The 24,367-nt window shown below is 38.9% G+C and overlaps 1 protein-coding gene across 6 annotated transcripts in view; it reads left to right on the forward strand.

Moving 5' to 3' along the window:
* The window catches only part of RALGPS1 (Ral GEF with PH domain and SH3 binding motif 1), a 135,312-nt gene that overhangs the window by 73,376 nt on the left and 37,569 nt on the right, over positions 1-24,367 (forward strand). The window lies entirely within an intron of this gene.

Below are 24,367 nucleotides of genomic sequence, written 5' to 3' on the forward strand. Positions count from 1 at the left end.
TTGATTATTGTGAATTCTTACTATTTCCCTAGAACCTTTCTAAGCATTTGCTATTACAGAACTTTCTGTGTGTAGGATACTTTTGTTTATTAGCTATCACCTCTGGTTTTAAAAAAGATTTTTTTAATTAATGTAAAATTTGTCTTTAAGATGTATTTATAACTTTCCAGGAATCTTGCAAAGAAATTATCAAAAGTGAAACTTCACAATGTAAAAATGTTCATTTTTTAGCTACTTTTTATCAATAGTTTAGCAAGCCAAACTGTTATTTCACTGTCACGGTATATCATAGCCATCTTTAGAAAGCTATACCATACTGAAATAACGTATTTGTTCATCGTTTTTCAAGCAGTTTTAAAGATCTTCAGGTTTTGAAGAAATGGAGGAAACCAATATGAGAACACTTAGATTAATCAAAGGAGAAATAAAGAGGTTTAAAGATACTGGATCAAAACAAGCTCTATTTCTGTTCAAGTTAAAATGTGGACAAATAGTGGCTATTCTAATAAAAAATTATTTCCGTCATAAAAGTGAATGTCTACTATGTCAGAAAGAAACATGTCTAAATATATTACACTAATAATCCAGTATGCCTTAGGCTTTTTAAACTTCTTGTACCTTTACTGGATGGCCTGTGATTCCTGCGGGGAATATTAGCGCCTCTTATTAGTTGCTGTTCTTATGTTATCATTATTTTCTAATTAAAAGCGTGCTCCTTTCTATATCTAAAGAGAGAGGACACAAAACCAGGGACTGAAGTGGTCATTTCAGTGCTATTAAGTAGCGTAGTCTGGATGCTTGGGATTAAAGCAGCCCAAAGCTTTTCCAATGCACTAGTTTTATACTGAAAAAGCTGGCTTAATTGAACCAGAATGTGGTAATTCTATTCATTTTTGACAGATTCAGCAATAGGCCTGCTAATTTTTCTTCCAACTTGCATATGATTCACACTCCTTCATTTCCAAGGTGCCTTTCAGCCTATAGATACACAGAGCTGCTCAAGGGAGGGAAGCAGGGAGCCAGGAAGAGTGAAGGGAGCGGGTTGCCATGAGTCTTTGCCAAGATACTGAGGTGGCTATTTCCTGTGCGGATCAATTTCTCAAATTCCTGACTATTTACAGAGCTAGGAAGGTGATTCCCTATCTAGATTACTACTTGAGTATTTCATTTTCATTTAAAAATGAACATTTTCAGATTGTTTGCTTTTGTAGAAAAATACAGGTTTCTAATTTGCTGTTATGTCCCGGAACACCAAGGTTCTTGGAAATACAAGATTTCCCACTTTTAAGCTCTTTAACATGTACTTAAGCTCCATTGATTTTAGGGCACTTAAATAAGTGCAGTTAAATGCCTAAAAATTATATCCAATGAATGAGACTAAATAGAGACTTCTCTTGTGGTGTGTTTTTTAGTCATTAATGTTCTCTTACAGACAATCGTGTTATAAATAAAAATATTCGAAAGATCAAAACCAGCCAAACCCTATTTCTTTGATTGTCCTCTTTTCTGAATAAGAAACGACATACTATTATACAGATCAACCTCCTGATTAAGTGCTGAGTGCTTTTTTGTCTTTTTAAAGCTGTCTAAATATCCTGTTCCTGGAAACTTTTGTATATGGATCATTCCAAATTGTGTATGACAAAGCCGCCTTATTTCTTCAGTCTGTTGCAGTTTTGTCTATTGGGAAAAATAAAGTGCCAACTTGATAGGTGACAGGGAGCTTTTATTTGGATGTGCTAGGTGTTTGTAGGATATCTGAATTGTTTGGATAACACTAGGTGTTTGCCCTTTGGGAAGGATCGAAGAGAAAAATGGGTTTAGTCTTCGTGTGGGCATTCTGCTTGGACCAAATGGGAATGCCTTTTCCTTGGATTTGTAATACTGTGAAGTGGAGTTCGTTGCATTTGTTAAAGGCTTTAGGCTGAATGACGTGATTTTTCGAAACGTTTCATAGTTGTTCTATTTGCTTTTCATGCTGAGAATCTGAGAGATCAGCCTATGTTTAAATCCATGGTTGGAGAATAACAGATCCTATTAATAGTAGGGTACTAAATCCATTGGTAAATGGAGTTAAATCCAGTTGGTGGCCGGTCACAAGTGGTGTTCCTCAGGGCTCAGTTTTGGGGCCAGTTCTGTTTAATATCTTTATCAATGAACTGGATGAGGGGATCGAGTGCACCCTCAGTAAGTTTGCAGACAACATCAAGTTGGGCGGGATTGTTGATCTGCTCGAGGGTAGGAAGGCTCTGCAGAGGGACCTGGACAGGCTGGATCGATGGGCCCAGGCCAACTGTATGAGATTCAACAAGGCCAAGTGCCGGGTCCTGCACTTGGGTCACAACAACCCCATGCAACGCTACAGGCTCAGGGAAGAGTGGCTGGAAAGCTGCCTGTCAGAAAAGGACCTGGGGGTGTTGGTTGACAGCTGGCCGAACATGAGCCGGCAGTGTGCCCAGGCAGCCAAGAAGGCCAATGGCATCCTGGCCTGTATCAGAAATAGTGTGGCCAGCAGGAGTAGGGAAGTGATCGTGCCCCTGTACTCGGCCCTGGTGAGGCCGCACCTCGAATACTGTGTTCAGTACAAGAAGGACGTTGAGGTGCTGGAGCGTGTCCAGAGAAGGGCAACGAGGCTGGTGAGGGGTCTGGAGAACAAGTCTTCTGAGGAGCGGCTGAGGGAACTGGGGTTGTTTAGCCTGGAGAAAAGGAGGCTGAGGGGAGACCTCATTGCTCTCTACAACCACCTGAAAGGAGGTTGTAACGAGGTGGGTGTCGGTCTCTTCTCCCAAGTAACTAGCGATAGGATGAGAGGAAATGGCCTCAAGTTGCACCAGGGGAGGTTTAGATTGGACATGAGGAAAATTTTCTTTACTGAAAGAGTGGTTAAACATTGGAAGAGGCTGCCCAGAGAAGTGGTTGAGTCACCATCCCTGGAGGTATTTAAAAGACGTGTAGATGTGGCACTTAGGGACATGGTTTAGTGGGCATGGGGGTGTTGGGTTGACGGTTGGACTCAGTGATCTTAGAGGTCTTTTCCAATCTTAATGATTCTATGATTCTGTGAGTCTAATAGCCAGTTATTTGTGAAAGCTGACAGTTGTCTTCACCAGAGTAATTCAGTTAGCAAGGAGTGGTCTAATGTTAGACTTGACTTTGAGAACTAGTGAAAATACTGTAAAATAGCTGGTCATAGAAGTTAACTTTGAGTCAGTGATCAGAAGCTCAAGGTAAACAAAATAGGTAAGAATGTGCTGATCTTAAAGAGGCAAACTTTGAGGAATCAAACTGATTAGTTTTTCAGACAGTGTGCAGTTCAATTGCTGAATTAATTTGCCACAAGATCTTTTGAAATCAAAAATTTAAAAAAAAACCTGTGTGTGGAGGAATAGCAGGAAAAAGAAAAAAGTGGACAGATTCAGAGAAGAAGCGTTGTAAAGAAAAAATACCACCCAGACTTATATAAACCCAGTGTTTATATAAGATCTATCTCAGGAAGTCCCTAACCATAGCTCGCTGCTGACAGGAAGCTACATCTGGAAAACAACTATTGTACCTTTGCCTTTTTCCTGTATTCTTTTTTGAAGCATTCTCTGTTTTCTGACACTGGGTAACGTATGTTTAAAAATGTTGAAATGAATTACTATTACAATATTTAATCTTCTATAATATACTTTTCCTGGTTCATGGGAAAAGCATTAGGAAATAGTTGGGGTTTGGGGAAAAATGAAAAAAAAAATTGGCAGTACTCTTGAGAAAATCTGATTTGTTCCAAGGGAAAGCTTTGCTACGAAGCTCCAGACAGCTTCAGAATTTTTTAGACTGTTTCAGTGGATAAGAGAATGATTTGCACCAGTCAGAGTTGATTTTGGGCATAAATTCCTGAACATAATTCCAGCTGAATTACTGGTAACTCTTTCTTTCACACACAGGTATCTTATTTTGAAAGTTGCTTGGTTTATGCTGCACATTTATCTGTTTTTTCTATATTAGGCTTCATTGCTACAGTGACAAAGGTGGAATGATTAATTCCAGTGATCCATTAGGGTGAGGTTATTCGGGAAACACCATGGGATTGTTTCCTTCTTTTGGTTTTGGGATGGCTAAGTACAAAGCAATGATAATATTTTATTTCTTTCATTAAACATAGAAGAGAGGAATGGCTGAAAGTGAGTTAGTTGAGTTAAACAGGTTTCTTTGGTGTTCCAGGTGATAGTGACTTTCTGAGAAGTCGCAAATGTTTACAGACGCTCGAGTGGCCTTTTGGATTAGCAGCCCTGCTTCTAAAGGATTTTCTTTTGGGGTCACCAGTGTGCTTGAGTGAAGAAGAGCTAAACTTTATATAGATCAGCAACAGTCTTTGTTTGCATGAGATGCAACATGATGGTAGGCTGCTCAGTTGAGGATTTGATATATCAAAAGGTAGGAATGAATGTCTTTTAGGAATTCTTTTTTTTTTTTCCTCTGAAGTGCTTTAAATCAGCTATCAAACTGAAAAGTCAGTTCACTGAAATTGTATTACTTTCATTTCCTTTAAAACTTGAGAATTTTTAACCATGCTGAAATGTCACTGTAGAAGCACTAGTATTTCCAGCTGTCTGTGCAAAGCATTAGTAGAAAATGCTTGTCATATTGAGTCACTATTATATTCTTTGTATTCCTAACGGGACTGGTGTTACCCATTAGCTTAGTTTAAAGTCTCTTTGGAGAACAGGACTCTCTAGAAATAAATGCTGCCATGGTAGACCTGAGAAACCATGGGAAGGTTAATGAAGTTTGAAAAGGCTAGCCTGTATCTGTAACACTCATAGAAGTAATACCACTGCAATTAAAAGCATTGGTACTTTTGTTAGTGATCTATCTTCTTTCATAGAAAGACTATTTCTTTTGCTTTATTTCTAGAAAAAAAATTAAAACTATAGAACAATGTTAAATATGAAAAATGAAGTGCAGTTTAATGGTTTAGCAGAGTGCTCTGCCTGAGGTAAATGTTTCAGTGTTGAGCTTTGATTAAAGAAGCAAATTACAATTATTCTTCTGATTAGCCAAATGAAGCTCAGGAAAAGAAAAACTTCCATCCAAAACTATTCAGTGAATTACACTCAATTCACAAATAGTCTGGGGAAGACTAAAACCACATTTTCACTAATTTATTATTTGGTGAAAAATAATTAATTAACTCCAAGCTTACTCTTTCTTATTTAATGGTTGTTAATATTTAAAAGTATTGAAGAGTTGGATTGAACAGTTTGAGACACGTGTACTTATGTTGTGCTTTGGCTTTGTTTTTAACCTTTGTTCTTATGACTCAGGACACAAAATAGATATGACTGAGAAAGAAAAACGTAAGCGTTATACAATCACATTTGTGGATAGAGCTATAATAAGGAACAGGCCATTGCCACACACTTGGACCAGGGAAAAGACTGATTCTTTCTAAACTCATCCAGGAACTAGAATGCTCACAGATTCCAGTTTACCAGCTTTCTCAGAGAAAACTTCAGTGAAAAAAAGTAATTTTTTTTCTGTTTTATACATCCAGTGAATCTTCAGTAACCTGCCTTATAGTTATTTTCCCTTCTTCTGTTTATTTATCATAATTTTTCACTTTTAACATATCGTAACACTGCAGTATAGTGTCTAGTATAAGATACTTTTGAATGTCTCAAAATAATTAAAGCTCTGCCTTTCAGAATGTACAAATGTATGCAGGTTGTTAGGGTAAAGTGAACGAGCAAAAATGCTTAGTAGAAAGGAAGCAAGCTATTATACGACCTGGAAAGGATTTTTGTGTTTTGACTGTGAATCTTTTTGTTAATAGAGTTTTCTAAAGACTGATTTCCTTATTAAAAATACTTAATTACAGAGGTAATAAGAGACAAGAAAACAGCTGCTCTTGTACTAATGACTGTATGAAAGAGATGTGGGCTTCAGGCTTAAATATCAGGTGGCTGTATGAATATTTCCTCATTTCTTATAGCTCTTATTAATGGGACAGTTCTAACTCAGGAGCTAAGTCAGGTCTAGATTCATGATACACTTTGTGTGGCCATAGTAAGAGCAGAAACAATTTGATGAACCACCCAAGTGAGTGGCTCGAGGAAGCTGTCTTGGTAAAATGAATTATTATTGATTTGATGCATCTTTTTTGTTTATGTAAGTCTCTGTTAAATGTTGGTTTTCATTGATACTGATTACAGCTTTTCTGTCACAAAACACATGCACTTTATTACAAGATACACATTTCTTATTCTTTGACTCCGAAAACTGAGAGGGAAGTTTAGTATGGGATTGGATTTTGACTAACCTAGACCTCTAGAGCGAAAGGGGTAGACTAGTATTTAGTTTCCTACTTAAATTCTTTAGTGTTGTTCCTGTAAATTTTGTGAAAATAATTTTGATTCCTTTTTGATGCACACATCAAAAGTAAAGTTAATTTCACTATGTTAAGAAAGAATATATCCTTGTACTGTGCAGCTATTTTGTTTGCATATGCTGAAATGATTCCCCACAGCAGACTTATGTTTTACCTAAATACACACTTTACAAATAGCATTTTTCACCTTCATATTACTGTAAAAAGTATAGTATTTAGTAAGGGCATAATCTGCCAAAATACCTGTCACAATTGGTATTCACTATCTAGGTTTCTGTCAGCATGCATGTAGAACAGTACGCAGGCCAGTTCCATAGCCACATCAGCAAGTTACAGGGGATAGGAAAAAAACACACAGAAAATGGGGCCTCTGGAGGTCATCTGGTTCAACCTCCTATTCAGTGCGGGGCTAACTTAAGAACTGGATTAGGTTTTTCAAGACCTTGTCCAGCTGAGTTTTGTAAACCTCCGGAGATGAGGATTCACAGCCTTTCTGGGCAATGGTGTAGTGCTTGACCCCTCTTGAAGTGATTTTGGGGGGGGTTGTTGGTTTTTGTTGGGTTTTTTTTTTTCTTTTTCCTATTCTAATTGGAATTTCCATTGCTGCAGCTTGTGTCAGTTGCTTCTTGACTTGTCACAGTGCATCTCTGAGAAAAATCTGTCTCTGTTCTCTGTAACTCCCACACACACTCCTTTTTGTTAGGGAAATAACCACAGTTACGTTCTGCACCTCTGGCCCCGTCTCTTCTCCAGGCTATGCAAGTCCAGTTCTTTAGGCCTGTCCTCATCTGTCAAGTGCTCCTGCTCCCAGGCCATTTTAGTGGCCCTGTGCTGGCCTCTCTCCAGTTTAACGTCTGTCCTGTACAGAGGTGCAGCAGGACTGTACTGCAGTATTCCAGATGTGGCCTCAACGCTGCCAAGTAGATAGAAGATACTTATCTTTAAAACCTTTTTGAAAATGAACTGTATTCTGTTTGGTTGCCACCTAGTAATATTGCATTTTATAAGAAAGCACGCTGCTAAGCAACATTTTCTGCAAACTGCATGTTATAATCTACCTTAAAAATAAAGTTAAATTTGTAATGTTGCTTTCTTAAAAGTCATAGATGGCTAGAGAGTTACTTTTCTCCTTGTAGGTCAGATCAGGGATAGCTAAACAGTTAATGTATTCAAGCTAGCAGCTGAGGCTTAAATAGGTGTTGCAGCTTCTGAGAAGGCAGTGTGATCTGAACCCTTTCTCTTTTTCTGGAGCTGGTGATCATTATTTCTTTTTTTAGGTATAGAAGGAGCCAAAAGAAACAGGGCAATATAGGAGATGCTCTTGGCAAAGGGTGGAATTAAAAGTTGTACCAGTGCTGGAATTTTGTTTTGATTTTAAAGATGCTCATGCCTTTCAAAGGACTTGTTTAGGAATAATGTAGTTGCTCATTATATCCCATTGTTGGAGCTATTGCTTGTGAGTGGAACTGCTTTTGTACTCATGTACATACTATAATAATGATAGTGTAGTTTCCATTACTATTGTTATCCATTTTCAAAAAATGTATTTGCCATTACTGTAAGTTGGAACAAATCTTTTAATACTTTATGGAAATACTGTCTTTTTTAAAATATAAATTGATTTTAGATTGTGTTCTGACAGAGGTAACAGACTACATCTATTTTTACTTTTTTAAAACTAATTGTACATAATACCATTTGTTGTTTGCAATTACATCTTCTTGTCTGCTATGAAGTAAAATAATTTTCAGAACGTTCACTCCAATTACTGAACTATTTGGGGTTTTGTGTTTGATTAATGGGGGTAGAGTTGTATATTAGAGTTATGCTATGCATAGGTGTTACATTGACACAGTTTTTGAAACCATGAAGTACATTTGTCTCAATGATCCCTAAGTTTTATTCAGGTGAATGCTGCTACACTGAAAACTTACTGACGTAGTTATTCCAGTGAATGTCTCAATTTGGATGTGATCATTCTTGAGGAATGCTGGGTCTGTAATAGACTCTCTGTTCCAGAGTAAATATTCCAAAATAGTTTGTCTATGCTTTTCAGGTATGGACAAGCCCAGAGTGGTAATGTTGCCCTCCAGTACTGTTTCCTGGTTCTGAAACCAGAAAAGAGAGAAATTGATGTTTGTATAGTAAGCATATGCATATGCATGATATGTATGAGAAGAAGTTCATTTGATTCAATTAAGAAATTACATGTAATCTAGAAAACAGCCCGGTACAGAACATCTTTGGGGTTTTGGTTGATACATTGCTATTTCAAGTAAAAACAATACTGCAGGCTTGCATGCTATGCATACTGCGCTTTTTTGCTCAGTATAAGATGTAACACTGTTTCAGGTACAATGTTGCTGTTGATTATCTCTAATTAAAATAGTTATTAACGCATTCTTGCTTATTCACCAGACTAGCTTTACATATTTAAATATGTATCCTACCACCATCAAATTTTAATTTTGTTAGTTCATGTTGCTGAGGTTGATTGAGCCAAAATAAGGTGCCCTCTCTAGCTGTACATTTTTATAAGGTCTATTTTGCTTATATCTCATGATAAAGAGATTGCTTGAAGTACTTGCTTTATTTGCAGTTAAAATCAGTGTCAGTTGTCTGCTTGTACATGCATAGCCTTGTTACAACAAATTAGTCCATGTAACTGCTGGGAGTTATATTGTAGGACTCCAAACTGTCCTACAATAATAGATGTGTAGGCATAGACTAGCACATTTATCATAGGATAATAGAGTCATGGCTGAAAGGGACCCCTGGAGATCATCTGGTCCAACCTTCTGTTGAAAGCAGGGTCATAGGTTAGTTTATCCAGGGTCCTATCAAGCCAAATCTTTGAATACTTCCAGTAAGGCAAGTTGCACTCCTCTGGGGAACCTATTCCAATATTAAATTTTTCTCACAGTGAAGAATTTTTGCTTATATGCAGATAGAATTTCCCCCGTTGCCTCTTGTCCTATTGCTGTGTATCACTCTGAAGAGAGTATTTCCATCTTCTCTATAACTGCCTTTTCGGTACTGGAAGGCTGGTTAGATCCCCTTCCTGCATGTCGTGGTTTAACCCCAGCTGGCAACTAAGCCCCACACAACCACTCGCTCACTCCTCCCTGGTGGAATGGGGGAGAGAATTGGAAGAGTAAAAGTGAGAAAACTCATGAGAAAACAAAAGTGAGAAAACTTTATCTTGAGATAAAGACAGTTTAATAGAGAAAGCAAAAGCCGCGCATGCAAGCAAAGCAAAACAAGGAATTCATTCACTCTGTCCCCTCGGCAGGCAGGTGTTCAGCCATCTCCAGGAAAGCAGGGCTCAGTCACACGTAACGGTGAACGCCATCACTCCGAACGTCCCCCCCTTCCTCCTTCTCCCCCCAGCTTTATATGCTGAGCATGATGTCATATGGTGTGGAATCTCCCTTTGATCAGTTGGGGTCAGCTGTCCCGGCTGTGTCCCCTCCCAGCTCCTTGTGCACCCCCAGCCTACTCACTGGTGGGGTGGGGTGAGCAGCAGAAAAGGCCTTGACTGTGTCAGCACTGCTCAGCAGTAACGAAAACATCCCTGTGTTATCCACACTGTTTCCAGCACAAATCCAAAACATAGCCCCATACTAACTACTGTGAAGAAAATTAAATCTATCCCAGCCAAAACCAGCTCACTGCACCTTCACCTCTCTAGGCTGAGCAAACCCAATTCCTTTAACCTTTCTTCCTATGACAAGTTTTCCAAACCTGTAGTCATCTTGATGGCCATCCATGGGACCATCTTGTAATTCTTTACTGTCTTTCTTGAGACATTTTATCATGAATACATTTCTGTGTGGTAACAGAAACAATAAGATACTCACTTCAGTAGCTATTTGGATTTAGTTCAATCCATGTTTTAGTGTTTGTAGTATTGGTGTGGATTTTGCCAAGCAGCTTTGCTGTTTTAACAAGAAAATGTAGACAGAGGCTATACTCTAAATCCTTTCCAATGAAGCCGCACTGGGGAACAGTTTTGAGATTCTGATTTAAATATACATGTGCAAATCTGCATCTGCCTCCCTATTGAAAGTGTAAATAATAAGCAGAGGTTCTCAAGTCTATCAAGAGCCGAAAAGTTAGTTAATTGTGTAGTTTACAGTTTCAACATGAAAACAGTTGTGGTCCATATTTTCATGTCAAGCTATTTCTGGCAACTCTCATTGTAGCAACCATCATTAAAATGCATTAAAGCAATTTAAATAATTATTTAAAGCTCTAATTAAAATATTTGTAACTTATTTAAGAAAGGCATCTATTTTTAAAGTTTCCCTTTTTCCTTTAGTTTTATGAGGATTTGTATAAGGAGAATTCTCTTCTTGATATGTTTTTAAGATGCTTCTCATTACTCTCTTTGAAAGACATAAGTCGTGGTTTGAAGCTGTAATTGTTTTCCCTTTCATGTAGATGAATGTTCACAAAACAACAACAAAAAGACTGGCAAATACAGAAATGTATCCTTCAATTCATCCTTGTGTTGAAGAAATAATGTTCCAGAAAGCAATCATATTAGCTACTTCCCCTCTTAGTAACTTACTAGCAACATCATTACAGGCATTGCTTTTACCTGTGTTTTTGGAAAAAAGCTTTTGTGGTATTGTGTGTATCACACTCTCATTAGACTGATGATATGCAAGGGAAGATGCCAGAGAATGGCAAGAATGGCTGTTTTGGAATTTGGAACTGTGTAAGTTTTACTTATACAGATCTTTTTAATTGAGAAAGTTTTTTGTCTTTTTGACTCAGCCTCATTATAGTTCTGCATTTGTGCGTGTGTGTGATACTGATGCTATGTTCTGGCTAGCTGGTATCAGATAGAAGTGATAAACCTGGTCGTAATCCCACCTTTACTTCCCTGTGAGTGATCCCATTCACTTGGCCACTGTGCCAGCAATATGTATTACAAATCACATGTTGTTGCCTTGGCAAAGATTTGTCTTCAGTCGTTTTTAGTGTACTCCAAGTCCTACCAAGGTTAACCAGTATATATATTTGGTTTTGTAGAAAAATTTTCCAGCCCTTAGTCCATGGAAAATATCCAGTCTTCTTGAAACCAATGATACCACAAAACTGTTGGCTTTCCTGACTATGAGCTAATCTCCTAAGAATGGTGTCTTTGGTTTTACAGACTGCTGACTGTAGTGATTTGGAATTTTTAGCACTTAGTTAATTGATAAGTTGCTTTCTCTCTGTCTTCTGCTTTATTTAGTATGATACAACAGCACTACTGTACGTGGGAAAAGGCTTTCATAAATATAGTTGACTACAAATTGGAAACATATTTTTGTCTCTCCTGGTTTTCCTATCAAACTAATGTCATTATTCAACTTTTGGGGAGAAGAAAAGGGAAAATAGTTACTTTCCATAGGTTCACTTCTGTTATGCATGCCAGTTACTGTGTGTCTTGTAGATACTGCTTCCTGTACTAAAAGAATGCTCTGTACCCAGACATCCATGTTACACAGCAGCATATGTGCATTCAGGGGCATCTGGGTTGTCAATATCTTTAGAAAGTGTATGTGATGATAAGTAGGGAACTAAATTTGTTCGTTAAAACATTTAACTTTTTTTTTTCTTCTCCTCTTATAGCATGTGTTTGTGGTTGTCACAATAACAGTACAATTTACCAAACAAATGTGGAAGATTATTATAGTACTTGATCAAAATGTTAAGTAAGAATAACAAATTGAAGTCCCCAGGCTAATCTGAAATACTTCCCTATCAGCTAATTATTCTTTGTTGCAAAGTAGTAGATGTCTGACTAACAAAAATACCATATAGTAGCTGTTTCCTAGCTTACTTGCATTTGCAGAGTTGCACAGACCCTTAGCAGAGTACTGTGCACTAAAGTATACATATATGTCAAGTATACAGTAGTGGTGTGCTTTAACCACTTAATTTTGGGTTTGTTAGCCCTATATTTCACAGGATAGTTTTATATCCATTATAAAATAGAGTAAAAAAAAAAAAAAAAAAAAAGACACAATTGAGAATGATGCAAGTTTTCAATCTTTATCTGCACTGGTTTTTTACGATCAGTTTTGCAGCAGTGTGTATTTGTGAGACAATTTTAGGTACTGTAAGTTTTGGATTACACCTTGTGCCTGCTAATTGTTGTAAACCCCCCAGAGGGATTTGAAATTCCAAATTGTTAAGAATAAATGGTGCTGCTACTTCTACAGGCTGCACATCGTTACATATTTTCTATACGGAATTTAAATCCCACTTTTGTTATGTCTTCCCGGTAATAATATTTATTTTCATGAAGCCTTTCTGGCAGGGAAATGCTCTCTCTCACACTGAACTCGTGGAAAATAGAGGATAACAATAACTTGCCCAGGTCAAAGAAATCTGTGACAGAACAGAAAATGTGAACCCAGATTTTCTGACTTCCAGGCAAATGCCTTAAAAAACACGTTTCCATTTGTTTCCGCTACCACAGTTTAAAGTAATACCATCCCAGCTTTTCTCATTAGTATAACTTTGTACATGTGATTTACTGGACTGAGAGTATTTTGTCTTTCATAGCATATTATGTCAGTCCTTCTTAATGAGGAACAAATTACACACCATAGTTGTTCATGAAAATTTTAAAGCTTATATGCCTGAGCTGAGGTTCATCAGAATTAGTGAAGCTGAATAACCACTGATTTCAGAAGGGTTGGGATTATTTTTCTTAAGAGCATGTTGTTAGTACCCATCAACTCCAAAGTATGCTTATTTATTACCCGCCTCAGTGTTACTTTCTCTTTCTCAGAAGCCTTGAGTATTGACTAAAGAAATAATAGAAGCTTAACTGTGAATCAAGACACAAATATACAGACTTAGGTTTGCATCCTGCTGAACACTGCAGTTCTCCATAGATACTTTTTCAATAAAATTTAGCCTTGGAAGTTGTCTGGTGGATGGTGCACTCAAAATGCATGATCTGGGTGGCATTGACTACAACATTTCAAGGTCACTTTTTTGTTGTACTTCAGTTTCCCTGTCTTTAAACTGTCAATGATATTACTGCTTTGTTTGAGCTCTGCAATAAAAATTTAAGAGCTAGGTGTTATAGTTCTTTTTGCCCATTTAAAAAGAATCGGTCCCCTTTACACAGTGTGATTTCCATTGATAAATTCAGTTCTGGATTATTTGGCCATGCTTTTCCTTAGTCTGTGTTGTTATTTCCATGATACCATAAACTAATGAATACTGTGTTGTCCGCATACAATATCCAGCTGCAAAATTAGTTCTAGTAACAATGGAGAAAAGTCAGTATCCCTGGAAAATGTTTTGCCTGTGGAAGCAGCTGCCCATGAGCTCACCCTCTGGAAAATATCCTGATGGCTTCACATCTTAGAGAACTTTTTTCAGTGCACGGTAGCACAAATGTAAGCCAAGGTTTGAAAAGCTAGTGCTGTGTGTTTTCTTTGGCATATGGCAACCCTGAGCCTTTCCTTTGAGAAGCAGGTCTTAAAGTCTTTTGCTGAAGGGAATAATTTTGTGATTCCTATGAGCAAAATAAACTGATTCTCATCTATTCCTATTATCACATCATATATATAGAAGAGTTCAAAATGCCACTGCCTAGATGAAGGCTGGTAACAACTAAAAAAAAAAACAACATATAAAAAACCTAATTATCCTTCTTGCTTTAAAAGGAGGGAGGGAGAGGAACACCATTGAAAAGGTGTAGCTTGGTGTGTATTTACAAAGAATACATTCTGTTACATTCCAGCATGTTACATTCAGTTTAATTTTTTATTGGCATCTATCAGTTTGGTTTCTTTCTTCCTGCACCCCACTACCCACAAAAAGCCCATTTCCTTACACTTTTATTTGGAATTTACAGGACCTATGCTAACTACCCCTCATCCTTTTTGTTGCTCGTGTATCTTGTTGGTCCTCATCTGTATATTGTCCTGGAAAATTTACTGTTTGTCCTGAAGAAATGCTTACAACTACCGATACAGATCAAGAGTGTGTTTATACCCTTGTATCAATGAGAATAGCTGCAAACTTGTTCAAAATAGCTAGAAAGTAGCCTGGAACCAGGCTGCCATAAGGCATGTTGTAGCATAGAGGCTCTGAGCAAACAGAATTTTTACAGCCTTTACTCAACTACATTTTGATGTGCCACTTGACAAGAGGGGACAGTGAAGAGCTGCTATATGGAATCTAAATCTAGGTAGGCTCTCCAGGTCATGGAGAAATCTTGGTGATTCAATCTGGTTTTACTCAGCATCGGACTGCCACAGAGCCATTCCAAGTGGTAGAGGAGCTAACAAGGAGAGGTGCTATGCTGGACCTTGTTCTCGTCAACAAGGAGGGGCTGGTGGGGAATGTGAAGCTCAAGGGCAGCCTGGGCTGCAGTGACCATGAAATGGTGGAGTTCAAGATCCTTAGGGCACCAAGGAGGGCACACAGCAAGCTCGCTACCCTGGACTTCAGGAGAGCAGACTTTGGCCTCTTCAGGGATCTGCTTGGTCGAGTACCATGGGATAAAGCCCTGGAGGGAAGAGGGGCCCAAGAAAGCTGGGTAATATTCAAGGATCACCTCCTTCAAGCTCAGGAGCGATGCATCCCAACAAAGAGGAAGTCAGGCAAAAATGCCAGAAGGCCTGCATGGATGAACAAGGAGCTCCTGGACAAACTCAAACACAAAAAGGAAGCCTACAGAGGGTGGAAGGAAGGACAGGTAGCCTGGGAGGAATACAGAGAAATTGTCCAAGCAGCCAGGGATCAGGTTAGGAAAGCTAAAGCCATGATAAAATTAAATCTGGCCAGGGACGTCAAGGACAACAAGAAAAGATTCTATAGGTATGTTGGGGATAAAAGGAAGATGAGGGAAAATGTGGGCCCTCTCCAGAAGGAAACGGGAGACCTGGTTACCCGGGACATGGAGAAGGCAGAGGTACTCAATGACTTTTTTGCCTCGGTCTTCAACGGCAAGCGCTCGAGCCTCACTGCCCAAGCCACAGAAGGCAAAGGCGGGGACTGGGAGAATGAAGAGCCACCCACCGTGGGAGAACATCAGGTTCGAGACCATCTAAGGCACCTGAAGGTGCACAAGTCCATGGGACCCAATGAGATCCATCTGCGGGTCCTGAAGGAACCGGCGGATGAAGTTGCTAAGCCACTATCCATCATATTTGAGAAGTCGTGGCAGTCTGGAGAAGTTCCCACTGACTGGAAAAGGGGAAAGATAACCCCCATTTTTAAAAAGGGAAAAAAGGAAGACCCAGGGAACTACAGGCCAGTCAGTCTCACCTCTGTGCCTGGGAAGACCATGGAACAGATCCTCCTGGAAGCTATGCTAAGGCACATGGAGGACAGGGAGGTGATTTGAGACAGCCAGCATGGCTTCACCGAGGGCAAGTCCTGCCTGACTAACCTAGTGGCCTTCTATGATGGAGTGACTGCATCAGTGGACGCAGGAAGGGCTACATCTGTCGTCTGTCTGGACCTCTGTAAGGCCTTTGACACAGTCCCTCACAACATCCTTCTCTCTAAACTGGAGAGATACAGATTTGATGGGTGGACTGTCTGGTGGGCGAGGAATTGGTTAGATGGTCGCATCCAGAGAGTAGTGGTCAACGGCTCAATGTCCAGATGGAGTTTGGTAACGAGTGGCGTCCCGCAGGGGTCTGTACTGGGACCAGTACTGTTTAATATCTTCATTAATGACATAGTGGGATCAAGTGCACCCTCAGCAAGTTTGCAGATGACACCAAGCTGAGTGGTACAGTTGACACACCTGAGGGGATGGGATGCCATTCAGAGGGACCTGGAAAAGCTTGAGAAGTGGGCCCATGTGAACCTCATGAGATTCAACAAGGCCAAGTGCAAGGTCCTGCACCTGGGTCGGGGCAACCCCTGGTATCAATACAGGCTGGGGGATGAAGGGATTGAGAGCAGCCCTGCCGAGGAGGACTTGGGGGTACTGGTGGATGAAAAGCTGGACATGAGCCAGCAATGTGCACTCGCAGCCCAGAAGGCCAATCGTATCCTGGGCTGCATCAAAAGAAGTGTGGCCAGGGGGTTGAGGGAGGTGATTCTGCCCCTCTACTCTGCTCTGGTGAGACCCCACCTGGAGTACTGTGTCCAGCTCTGGAACCTTCAGCACAAGAAAGACACGGACCTGTTGGAGCGGGTCCAGAAGAGGGCCACAAAAATGATCAGGGGGATGGAACGCCTCTCCTACGAAGAAAGGCTGAGAGAGTTGGGGTTGTCCAGCCTAGAGAAGAGAAGGCTCCAGGGAGACCTTATTGCAGCCTGTCAGTACTTAAAGGGGGCTTATAAATAAGATGGTGGCAGACTTTTTAGCAGGGCCTGTAGCAACAGGACAAGGGGGGATGGCTTTAAACTAAAGGGGGGTAGATTTAGACTAGATATAAGGAAGAAATGTTTTATGCTGAGGGTAGTGAAGCGCTGGCACAGGTTGCCCAGAGAGGTGGTGGATGCCCCATCCCTGGAAACATTCGAGGTCAGTTTGGACGAGGCTCTGAGCAACCTGATCTAGTTGAAGATGTCCCTGCCCACGGCAGGGGGGTTGGACTAGATGACCCTTAGAGGTCCCTTCCAACCCAAACTACTCTATGATTCTATGAAATCGGGGTTCTTTCCTTCATTCTGATGTGTAAGGTGCCTGGTCCATGTTGGCAGTGTGTAAATGTTAATAACTCTAGTGTGTTGGATGATGGCTGAAGCAGCTCCCAGTATGGTTGGACCCCTTGTAATAGGTAAGTTCAGAAGAGCTGAAAGTAGGAATTGGGGTTTGGGTTGTTGTTTTTTCCCCCCTAAAATGTAAGTAAGACTGGGATATGGAAACAAAGCAGATAAATAGCACCTTGGTCCTGCTTATGTGTTTATCTAGTTTATGTTTCTCTAGTATAATGCGTGAAATCTACTATGAGATGCGAGATCTGGGAGATGTGAAATCTACTGTGAGATGTAATAAACTAGTATGTGTACTGATAACTTTCACAAGAGTGTGAAAGGACAAAGGAAGAGCAGGTGTTGCTGATCTTGACAAACCTGTAGGAAATTGTCTTCTAAACAGATGAAGTCTTTTTTTTTTGTCTTTTTTTTCCCCTCTGCTTTTGTATATACTTTGTTAATCCAGATATTCTTATGAACAGCAAAGACCAGTCAAATCCAAACCAAGAAACCAGAAAGGAGAGTGAGAGAATGGAATGAGCATATAGAAGAGGGACAAGCTGTGTTCAGGCCGCACTGGGGAAAATCTTCTGCCCAAAGGAGAGATGATTTCTTCTAGGTTATTTTTTTAACAGTCAAGCTCAGGTTGTTCAATAGGTTACTTATGGAGTAGATGTACATGCAGTTCACTGGCTTGCTTGGCAGAGACTGCTAGTCTTCCTGCAAAGCTGAGGAAATACGGGGATGTGGAAGCTAGGCAACAGGTAAGGAGTGATAAATGGGAAGAATAATGCTGTAGGATTTTTAACATAAAGGTGGCAGCAAGCACCAGCAACCATCAGAAATAACTCTCGTTATAGTTATCAGTAGGCAATCTACTGGGGAATTAACTGTGATCTCTTAGATTTAAAATATTGTCCACAATAACGTATAAATGTACAAAACTAACCATGCTGGCCTTTTCAGCTAATATTCTTAAGTGAAAATCTAATTTTCTGTGGTTTCCAAGCATGTGGACACAGAGCAAAAATACACTGCTGTAGGTAAGTTAACAGAGCTGTACTCAAAGCACACAGAGAAAGCAAACTCAATCACTCCCTTTTCCTTTAAACATCACTCATCTTTTGGCTTGGGATATCATTGTAGTTGGGAGAAGTAGAAGCATATCAGCATACTTAATCAATAGGTCTAGAACCCCAAACTGCTAATACAGATTACAAAAATAGAGGCTATTTTTGTTAGAAAATAGAACAAATAAAACAGTTACTGAAAACATATATAACTTTCAATGATACACAGTTCTGTCTTTCTAGAGATAGAAATGTGTAGAGATGGAAATGAAGGCAAATTCGGAATGAGTTTTAGAAGGTACTTTTTGGGAGAAAGCAATAAATACCCCAGGTCGCTCTTAAGCTAAAAGTGTTAAGATAGTCCGAGTCATATGAACCTCTCCTTTATAAACTATACGCATATCTATGAGATATATTACTTCTTCAAGAGAGAGCATTTTTAATATGGGAAGAAAATTTTTAAAGGACTGGTCTTGGGCCAGTGAAGGAAGTTAAACTAGACTGTAAAACTTCACCTGATTTCTAAGCATTTTTTTCTTTGTTTTCACTCTAGTGTGACTGGAAATTCCAGTTGGCTTATATGTTGTTCTGTTGTTAATCCAACTCTATTCCACTCATTTATGAGGACTAAATATCCTTTTTGGTTTTGGTGGGGTTATCAAATTACCTTTGGCCACTAGAGCACTGTCTTATCGTGTCAGTGGGTCTGAACGGGATATGGTTTGTTCTTAGTCCAAATTCACAGATTGGTGGGGGCTTGAGAGACAGTTTAGTCATGGCCTTATGGTTTCCTAGCAAAGCATTAACAGTTCATAACTAACTGAGTTTGTTCTTGCTTATCACTGCCTCTGTGTCTGTTTCTTCATTTTTCAATTGCAGTTCATATAATTTCTTCACCCATTCCTCCCTAAGCAGTGGAAGGATTTTCCAGGATGCATGAATGAATAGGCTAAAAACTAGAGAAATTAGGTAGGCACTTGCAGCCTGGCTATTGCTGGACATAATACAGTGTGACCCAATGAGCCACTTACTTGTTAAGGTGGCAGAGATCTGAAGAAACAGTTATGTAGCAAGCACAGCGCTAGTGAGAAAAAGTCTTGCAAGGGATTTCCATAAAGTATTCCTAAGTCTCAGAGCAGAAACATAAATGGAGATCTTCCAGACAGCACTTGAGATATGCAAAATTCCATAGCAAGAGTGAATCTGAGCTATAAAACTATGTAATAGTGAAGTATGGGGTGTACTCAACATGTGAATGAGATTTTGCTGATGCAGATACTCAGTACTTATTAAAATCTAACAAAATTGCCAGGTCTGTCTTTTTTTTCATAAGTTGTAAAGAAGAAAACCTTAGTAAGCCATGTGGCTTTTCTTAAATTTGCTAGACTATTGCTGGTGGTCTGTAATTATAGCTCTACGTGATAGTAATAAGACATTACTAGAGAACACATAAGAACATTTTAATTTCAGGAAAGAATTTATATTTTCCCAGATGGAAATCTTATTTCCAGGGGTTTGGGGTTTTTTTTATCTGAGTAAGTTTGAGGCATACTTACTACCAGGAGATTACATGAAAATAATTTGTTTTCACTGCACAAACTTAATACACTTGTAAAGATCTGATTATTATCAATAATTAGTGCAAGCATACTGAAATTCTCTCAGGAGTGTGTTGCTTAGGTGTGCTCCATGCATTTCATTGTAGTGGCTTTCCTTCCCTGTTAAAATATTGTGCTTGACTAGCGTATTTGCATTTCCTGTTTTTTTAATAGCTGGAATTTGTTGAGAAAATTCAGTGTTCTAAAGCTAGAAGAGTGAAAGTGAGCCAGCTAGCTATTTTTCTGAAACTAAGAGTGCTCTTTTCAAGGCAGGGCATGAAAACGTGGGGCGGAGGGGGAGTCATTCATTATAAACATGCTCAAAAAACAGTATGGAAAATCTAATGTGGAAACATGGTAGACTTTTGTGCTGCACAAGTTATTTTCCTGCTCAGAAGAATGTTCCTTTCTTTGTTATGCAACAAAGCAGCACTAACTTCCCTGCACAGCTCATAGAATAGTTTAGGACTATATTAAATTAAAGTCTGCCTTTCAGCTGACCCTAAATGTTTGAGCAATCCTTTAAAGAAAAATCAGACTGAGGTAATGTTTTTGACACACTGGAGCAATAGCTGCAGTGATCCCTGAACGGAGCACATACAGTGATTTCTGTTCAGTCTATTTGAATATGGCATTCACAACAGACTCGGTACATTTTGTACAGCATTTTCACCCTGCATTCATAAAGGGTTTTCCTTCCAGGACCACTGAGGTCAGGAAGAGTTTTGTGAATGACATCTGAGACTAGGAGATTACGCTGTTTGTCTTTTTAACAAAACTACAGAGCCAAAAAATAGCAGCAATTAACCAGGCAAAGATGTCTGTGATGCTTGGTTTTGGTACTGCATGTCATCTTACAGTGAATTTTCTGAATACTGACTTACGAAAAACATTTAATCTGTATATCATTCATGCTTTCAAAAGATACTGCATTTACTAACCCTCCTTCTCAAGCTTTGGAAGTAAGAATTATCTCTTTCAAGGAAAGAATTTGGGATTTATATATTAGGAGCTTCAGGCTGGCTTCAACAGAGGTGGAAGAGCAACTAGCACAGGAATATCAAGTCTCTGAGAGCTCTTGGCAATCAGGTACTGGGAATATGAGTCCCAAGACTTGGACAATCCATAATAACTTGCAGTCTGAGCAAAATACGCTTACACAAAAATCTTTTCTCGGCTGGGTATTTTATTATGGGCTGTTTGCTAACTTAAGAGAAACGAAAAACATCTTCTGTATGTATTTTCTGGAGTAACAACTATAAACTGGCAATGCTTTTGTACTCAGCACTTATATAAATGGTAAAAAGATGTTCCTGTAAAGCTATGGTTGTTTTTGGAAAGGATAAAATCATCATGTTCCATCCTCCCTGCAGAGCTTCACAGGGAGATTCTGTGTCTGAGACCACCCTGCACATGTCTGTGAGATGCTGAAATGCTAGGCTGTTGTTACAGATTACAACACAGTTGTCCTACAGAACTGAAATTTTATCATGTGTTCCTGAGGAAGTTCTCAGCTGAGTTTGATGGGTGGAATGGAAAACAACAGTAAACAATCAGGAAGATACCAGTAGTGGTCTTACTTATGCCAGAGAATTTTGATAGTAGGTTGCTTACATTTACCTGATAACAGATTTGCTGAAAAGCCAGAAACGTTAGCATATGTCAAGTTCTCAGGCTGACTTACCTTTTTCTTCTTGAAAAGGTTTTGTGAAGCTGATACAATTTTCTGTTTTATGTTGTTGTTTAGAACATGCAGTTTTTCTGTTCTTACTCAGTTTTTTAAACTAGTAGTTTTAATGCTGTAGAAGAACCTGTGTCAGGTTCTAGATTTCACCCATTAATCAGATGAGAAATTTTTGTTTTGTGCATGCGAGTGTGTTAGTGCATTTACTTCTGTGCAATAGAATTTCCCATTTGTTAGTCTTCTAATTTTATTTGGTAGCAAAACAAAGGACAGTTCTCCAGCCCTGTGGGTCAAATTCATTGTTTTTACTACACATTTTGTTGTCGGGGAGGGGCAGTTTATAAAGAAGACAGGCCATATTCTTCTCAGAGTTGCACAGCAAAAGGACAAGAGGCAATAGTCACAAGTTGTAACGTGGGAAATTACAACTGGATATAAACAAAAAGAAAAAATACTATTAGAATGGTTAAGGAGCACTGGATTAAGTTGATCAGAGAGTCTCCATCCCTAAACTTACAAGGCTCTTAGCAACCTTTTCCAACTTGGATGTAGCCCTGCTTTGAGCAGGAGATTGCACTAGATTAACCTCTGGAGGTCCCTTCTGACCTAAGTTATCCAATGATTATTCGTGCCAGCATGAAGCATGCATAAAATGCCACCAGACTGGAATTCTAAGATTCTAATTCTTCTCTAAAAAATACCATTGTACTGCTATAAAAAGGTCTTGGAGAGTTTATAGATGCGATATGTTTTTACAAACATTTGTCTCATCTTTCTTCTTTTCTGAGTTTTAATTTCACCCACCTTCTTTGCAGACTGAGATCAGAAAAGGAATTATGCATGTGAATTAATAAAAGTATGAAGAAAAAATAAATGTTATTGGCATAGAACTTTAATTTGGGGAATTCTGGGAATGTTTTCAAAAATCATTATATCTGGTTAGTCCAGAAAGGTTATCACTCACAGGAAATACTGATTTTTATCTGAAACAATTAATATTTGTGTAATATTTAGCTAATAGTAAAACAGTATCTTCCACAGATCACTTAGTAACTCCTAGTACATAAGGTGGTTTGCAAACACATAGAGCTCACTTCTTAACCCAGTCCCTAACACATACATAGAGGATTAATATAGTCTTTTGTTTCTTTAATCTACTTCTTTTCTTCTACCAGTTGAATTCGCACCCAAAAAACTCTATAAAACCAAGACTTACATCAGGTTAGCTTTCTGGGATCGCAGTACTTTGTTTGGGCTTTTAGTTTGGTTTTGACTTCTCCTGTGATTTGGAGGAAGGTGTTTCAGGGGATATTTTGAGAGGATGTGGATGTTGAGTCAGACTTCTGTGACACTATTCATAGCTATTCTAATATTTTAGCTAATGTTTGTGTTCTGTGATGTTTTAAGACATTTTTCCATAGTTCACAGGAATTGAAAAGTATATATCTTAGTTTATTGTGGCAAGTGTCGGAACGCATATTCTGACAGTGCTGTTACTGAACCATTAGAAGAATATGTGAATTGAATGGTAAGGTGAAATGTTGAAAAAGCTGCAGTTTACAAAGCCATCTCAAGGGCTCATGCATTACAATTGCCATGTGCTATTGCTTCCAGTGGCTTCTGCCTCAATAGAAACTTTTTACAGCATAGTTTCAGAATTATTCTATTTCAGATCTAACAGAAGATTAGAATATTTCTGCTTAGCTTGTTTTTAAATAAAATTGTTCTTGATGGAACATGATCTGTTGCTAACTAATGTTGAACATCGATAGCCATGAGATTTCAAGATACGCAGAGAAAGGAGCTGATAAGAGTGGATTTTAATAGAGCCTTGTCTCGAAACAGGTAAATAATATGTAGCTACAAAATATAGTTTGACTATGTTTGTATCAACTCAAAAAAATTTATTAATGTGTCCCTACCTTTAGCTAGCAGTTGTCTTTATATGATGTGCGAAAATCAAATAAAGGACTACTGCTTTGAGCTGCCTCCATTGGTCCAAGCTTTCATGATATCTGGAGTGCTTAGTATAATCATAGCAAGTGACACACATCGTTGTGCGCAGTTTTTTGGGGTTGTTTTTTTCTTAATTCATACAGAATCATTAAGTTTTGAGATGCAGAAAGATTGATTTAGTCCTGCTAGAACAAAATATAACTAAGTTCTAAGTTCACTGTGTAAACTGTGGTTTCCTCTTTGAAATGCACATCCAGCAGAATCTGATCTGCACTTCGTTTTATTAGAGGAAGTAAGAATATTGAAGACTGTATATAAAAGATTGCTACTGTAAGTGGTATTACAGTATTTGGGTTGCATCCACTTCATTATTATTTGTCGCTACTGGCAGTGGCTTTGTGTTGTGTAAATTTTGTATAAATTGCTTGTAAACCTGTGTTCAACATAGGATTACAAATTTAAGCACTTTGTATTTCCTGCAGATTGAGCGTGCAGTTACGGGATTTTTTTAATAAAAAAAAGTAAAACCTAATGTTAAGAATGGATGAAGCTGCACTTTCTTTCTTGTATTGTCTAGTTTGGGTATGTCTGGCTGTCGCATGGTTCCGTGAAGAGGCAAAAGAGCAGCAAGTCTCCTTTATACGGTGATTGCCCTCACTTGTTTCAGGAGGTCTTAGTCACAGAGTGCCCATGTGGCCAAGGGCACACTGGAGATGACGAAGTGTATTGTTATAACTCTGCCTCAGCAGACTAACTATTCCACTTCCCTAAGAGATGAAGTACTGTGCATTATGACTTTGTTCCTTCCTATGATCTGCACCCAAGGCCTGATCAACAGAGAGCATAGCTAGAAGTCCTAAAATAAATTCATTTTACACACACACAGACTCAGACCCTCTGTACTCCTTCCCTGTAGTCATACAATTGAAATACTAAAACTGATTAAAGTATCCTCACAAAAGGCAAGTGTTACTCTTCCTCATCTTCATTTAAATGTATTCAATTA

This window comes from Aptenodytes patagonicus, chromosome 18, assembly GCF_965638725.1.
Source record: "Aptenodytes patagonicus chromosome 18, bAptPat1.pri.cur, whole genome shotgun sequence".
NCBI classification, from domain to species: domain Eukaryota; kingdom Metazoa; phylum Chordata; class Aves; order Sphenisciformes; family Spheniscidae; genus Aptenodytes; species Aptenodytes patagonicus.